Source organism: Somniosus microcephalus, chromosome 27 (genome assembly GCF_052327205.1).
Source record: "Somniosus microcephalus isolate GS21.2 chromosome 27, FLI_Smic_1.0, whole genome shotgun sequence".
Taxonomy (NCBI): domain Eukaryota; kingdom Metazoa; phylum Chordata; class Chondrichthyes; order Squaliformes; family Somniosidae; genus Somniosus; species Somniosus microcephalus.
In genome coordinates this window covers 29,777,549-29,783,548 of record NC_141013.1, presented here as the reverse complement: position 1 = coordinate 29,783,548, position 6,000 = coordinate 29,777,549, and positions in this window count along the sequence as shown.

Here is a 6,000-nt window from a genome sequence, read left to right as displayed (position 1 = left end):
AGGTTGAGCTGCCGAGTTCCCCGAACAGCGGGTAACCCGTGGGGGAGAAGGTAAAATTAGAAGTAAGCCTCAAAATAGTCTTAAATTGGCTCTTAATAAGCCATTTAAGTAGTTGAATTGTATCCCCTGCCGCTTGGTGTCGGGTCAGTTCTCCACTGACAGACCCGACACCTGGGAGACTCGCGTGGAGGCGGGTTGACGGCGGGTTTCCTACCCGCTGTCAATCTTTGCTATTTTGACAGCGGACCCGCCTCTAAACCCGCCCCCTCAACGCTATTAAATTCGTGGCCTACGTCCCCATTTACCGGGGACAGTCCCCGTATAGAGTCTTGGGGGGAGAAATTCGGTATCGCCCCATTTGGGGCGCAATTATCGGCCGGGCGCAAAGATTAGCACCTGGCGCTATTTATTGCCTCCGACTGCAAACTTGACTTTTATTGCCCCTGGAGGTGATTGGAGCGCTAAATCAGACGCTTCACATCTGTCTTAAGGCGCAAAGGCCAAGGAGCGAGGCGCTACCTCACAGCGCTGGCGAAGCTCATGTGATGTCAGTCAGCAATGGAACACAGACACACTGGCGCCGGCCAATTCTTAAAGGGGAGTTCTGATGAATGGTGATCAACCTGAAACGTTAACTCTGTTTCTCTCTTCACAGATGCTGCTTGACCTGCTGAGTTTCTCCAGCATTTTCTGTTTTCATCTTAAAGGGGAGGGTTTATCTTGGTCTCCATCCACATCCTGTTCATTGCAGCCTTGAGTCTCGGCCTGGAGAGACCTGTACATCAAATCTGCTGGAAAGAACAATGGAGAGACCCAGGGAAAGAGCTCAGAGTGCAGCCCCCATAGTCTCTTCTAAATAGATACAAGGAAGGGCAAATCAAAATGAACCTGCAAAGTGCTGCTCAGTATGCAAAACTCCTTCACACAGTGTAGAATCTCTCCAGAAGTCTCTCCCTCTCTCTCTCTCTCTCAGAATGCATGGTGCGAAAATGTCACCAACAAAAAAAGGCAGGAAGTGGTCGCCTTTAATTAGCGTTCCCCCAGTCCTTTCCCGACTGCAAAACGCTCCCCTCAACCTGTCGTTGCTAGCGGCAGGCGGTAAGGCAGGGGGCACCACTCAATTTCCAATCCGGGGCACTACCGGGCCATTGCGCACTCGACTGACGTCACGATCTGCCGGCATAGGAGATCGTGGCGGTAGTGTTTAGCGCCACCGCAAAATGTCCAGTCAATTTCGCGAGAGGCGCAGATATCACCGCGCCTGGGCACCAGTTAGTTTGTGCCCCCTTAAGGTGCTAACGGGTGGCGCTCCAACTGAATTTTTCCCCCTTTGTTTTTTAAAACATAAATGTACAGAAACCCTGGGGTGGGGGGAGATTCTCGGCCCGTTCCCGCTCGGTTTGAGCTCAGGAACGGATTCCAGGAGCTGGTTGAACGGAGGCGACGATGGCGGCCCTGCCTTCCCACAATGCAGCGCGGCGGAGAAAAGGTCCCATTGATAGCTCGGGCGGCACTGCACTCTGGGGGATTGAGTCACCTGACCCCCGTGTTTCGGCCAATAGTGACTGGCCGAAGGGCGGAACCTTTAAAATGTGCAGGAGAAGCCGAGGACGCAGTGAGAGCTGGTGGGTGAGTGGATTTACTTTACCTCAAATTAAGATGGTGCATCATGGTTTTTAACTGAATAAGGCAAGCAGTAAATTCTCCCACCGGGAAGAGGTTTCGAAACTTTCTGAGACAGAGGGAGTTTCACACCTTATATGGAAAATCTCAGTCTGTTTGGAACGGATTTAAAATTGAGAAATTAAAGATTAAGGTGTTCGGGGATGAGTATAGATGGCACAGCGCTATTGCCAGAACACACGCAAGATTCAAGATTCAGTGTAAAGTGAAAATAGCGTTGTCTCTAAGTATATTCCACTTGCAGAAGCAACAAAGTCGTCATCCTGGCTACTTTGCTCTTCTCCCACATTTGTCTCCGGATTCGGTTTAGAAAATATGGTCACCCTAGTTTAACATCTCATCCGAAAGACAGCACCTCCGACAATGCAGCACTGCACTGGAGTGTCAGCCTAGATTTTTATGCTCAAATCTCTGGAATGGGTCTTGGTACCTGTAGTGTATGTGCTTTAAGTCAGAACTACTTTTTACAGCTCCTGTATACTGTAGTACCGGCAGTGACCACACCGGTATATAAGCTGTGCGCATGCCTCTGTACCCCAGTCTAGAGATGACCCTCCTCCAGTAAAGACCTGTTATTTGTCTATGTACAGCATCCGTGTAATTATTTATCCACTGAACCACGGATCTAACAGTGGCGACGAGTGTTGATGCGAATCTACCTGCAACATTAAACAAAACAAAACAAAAAAAAAAATAGTCGAGTCCAGGAACACGGGCGTCGACCGCGAGAAACCGCCCAGCAGTCAGGCAGAGATCCAACTTCACTGGGGAGGCTGTGGAGAGCCGGGCTTGGTTCCCCAGCCACAACGAGCAGTAAGAGACCGACGACAGGTTCAGAGCAGACCCTTCCCGAGCAGCGGTGGCTGGAGCCGACCGACGGCAGAGAGAGAGAGCCGGGCAGCGTCGACGGGGTAAGAAAAAGGGTGAAGAGAGCAGGGCGCAGCCCGAGGTTGATCACCGAGCGACGTCGGGGAAAAATACTGCAAACCGGAGAGAGAGAGGGTAAGAAACAGCCGGGTTCTAGACGGAGCGGCGTCGACAAATATCAAGAGAAGAACGCGCAGAGCACAGCCAGGGATCACGGGCTGATCAGGGTCCATGGGGCGAAGCAAGGGGAGACGCCATTGAGCCGCGGAGAAGCAGGGAGAGCGCGGGAGGCGCCATTGAGCCGCGGGGAAGAAGGAAGAGCGCGGGAGATGCCATTTTGCGAAGCTGCAGCAGAGAAGACAGGCGAGCGCGGGAAGGAAGGAAAGCGTGGGAGATGCCATTTTGTGCCAGCGGAGAAGAAGGGGAAGCGCGGGAGGCCCCATTGGTGATAGTTAACGCACAACCAAGGATGCCAAAGAGTGGCAGTATCTCTACGTTCGACAATGAAGTCGAAGATTGGGCGACATATGTGGAATGTATTGAGGTGTACTGCAGGGTGAATGAAGTGCCAGATGCTAATAAAGCACTGGTTCTGTTAAATTCCATGGGTGCAAAAACTTATGGGTTACTGCGAAATCTAATAACCCCAGAGAAGCCGGTAAACAAGAACTTTGAAAGCATAGTAGAAATCCTACAGGACCACTTAAACCGCACCCCGCTGCTGATAGCAGAACGATTTAAGTTCCATAAAAGGAACCAAAACAAAGACGAAAGCAATGCTGAGTACCTAACGGAACTGCGCAAACTATCGAAATACTGCCAGTTTGGAGCGGGACTAGCAGACACATTAAGGGACAAGTTTGTGTGTGGGCTACAAAGTGAAGGAAGCCAGAAACGGCTTCTATCAGAAAAGGACCTGACGCTGGACAAAGCTTTCAGTACGGCAGTATCACACGAAGCAGCCGCAAGGGGCGCTGCAGAGATACAACGGAGACCGCAAGAATATGGCACCATCGAAATGACCTATGGAACAGGCAAGTGCTATCGCTGCGGCAGAACAACACATGACCAGAAAGATTGTTGGTTCAAGGACCAAGTGTGTAGACAGTGTGGGAAAGCAGGACACATAGCAAGAGTCTGCAGGTCTGGGAAGAAAACCAACAGTAAGAAATCTCCACAGGAGAAGTACAAAAAGGTACACCAGGTGATGGACAGTGGTTCAGATGAACAGAAAAGTGACACAGACTCCAAAAGCAAGGAGCTGGGTTGTCTGAAACTACATAATGTAACCGAAATGGAGGATCACCAGACTATCTGGGTTACACTCAAGATAGACGGAGTCCAAGTGGAAATGGAATTGGACACAGGGTCAGCTCTAACAGTCATAAATCAAAGAGACTACAAGCGGCTATTTTCACGCATACCCTTGAAAGCTACAGAGATTGTCTTGAAGACGTATACGGGGCAAAAAGTCTACTCCAAAGGAAAAATAAGGGTGAAAGTGACATATAAAGGTCAGGAAATACCTAAAATGGATATATATGTATTGCCAAATGGAGGACCACCACTGCTAGGACGTGAATGGATCCGGAAGATACATTTAGATTGGCATTCCATACAGGCACTGAAGGTGGAGGCCAAAAAGGATGACGATGTCACACCTGGACGACTGTCAAAAATGCTAACTGACGCAAAAGAAGTGTTCCAGGAGGGACTAGGAACACTAAAAGGAATAACAGCAACAATTAAAATAGAGGATAATGCAAGCCCAAAGTTTCTGAAGGCCAGACCAGTGCCTTATGCGATCAGACCAGCGGTTGAAGCAGAGCTGGAAGGGTTGGAACGTTCAGGAGTACTGTCCAAAGTGGACTGGAGCGAGTGGGCTACACCCATTGTTCCTGTAATGAAGAGGTCGTTGAGTAATATGCCTGGGGAACCAAAGAAGGTCCGCATCTGTGGGGATTTTAAGGTGACGGTGAACCCAGTCCTTCACACAGTGCAATATCCGCTTCCACAAATTGAGGATATTTTCACCTCGCTATCTAGTGGTAAACGCTTCACCAAAATTGATCTAGCCCAGGCGTACTTGCAAATGGAGGTAGAAGAAGCTTCGAAACATTACCTTATGATCAACACCCATAAAGGTCTCTATCAATACAACCGGCTGGTGTTTGGAGTAGCCTCGGCTCCGGCTATCTGGCAAAGGGCGATGGATCAGGTCCTGCAAGGGATTCCAGGGACCCAGTGTTATTTGGACGACATCTTGGTCACGGGCGAAAATGACGGTGATCACCTCGCTAACTTGGAGAAGGTGCTCGCCAGATTAAAGGAATATGGGCTACGAGCTAATCACCACAAGTGCGGGTTTTTCCAGAAAAAGATCTCGTATTGCGGCCACGTCATCGATGAAGAGTGGTTACATAAGTCCCCTGACAAGATAGAGGCAGTAGTCTAGGCTCCAGCACCGGAAAATGGGTCACAACTGAGGTCGTTCCTCGGGCTGGTAAACTATTACCACAAGTTCTTACCAAATTTGTCTACGGTATTACACCCGCTGAACACCCTACTGCAAACAGGGGTACCATGGAAGTGGGATGACGAACGTAGACGAGCTTTCCAGAAGGGTAAAGAATTGATCACATCAAAAGAGGTGTTGGCCCATTTCAACCCAGCACTACCAATTCGTTTGGCATGTGATGCATCACCCTACGTCATTGGAGCGGTGCTGTCGCACAAATTCCCAGACGGGTTGGAGAGGCCAGTAGCCTTTGCGTCTCGGTCACTAACCTCAGCCGAGCACAACTATGCCCAGATTGACAGGGAGGCCCTCAGCCTAGTATGGGGAGTAAAAAAATTCAACCACTTGTCTCCATCTTTAATTCTAAGAAGGGCGTGCCAGTAATGACTGCACAGCGGTTACAAAGATGGTCCCTGTTTCTAGGGGCAAATCAATATGAAATAGAATATAAAGGCACGAGACAGCATGGGAACGCTGATGGGCTATCGCGCCTGCCACTGCCTACTGTGGAGGAAGCACCAGCAGTGGACCCTATCGAGATATTTTATTCGTCAATAATTGAACGATTGCCAGTAACAAACGCGGATATAGAGAAGGAGACCCGCAATGATCCGACGCTGTCACGGGTATATGAATTGACGGTGAGGGGATGGCCAACACATGGCGACTCACTGTTGCCAGCATTCTCATCCAGAAGAGAACAGCTGTCAGTATGCCAGGGGACAGTGATGTGTGGATCCAGAGTGGTGATTCCACCCAAGTTAAGGAAGAGAGTGCTAAATGAGCTATATGAAGGTCATCTGGGGGGAGTGAAAATGAAAAGCCTAGCTGGAGCTTATGTGTGGTGGCCGGGAATCGATCAACAAATCGAAGACCTAACTAAGAGCTGCTTAGGATGCCAGAAGGTCCAAAATGCACCACCACATGCCGCT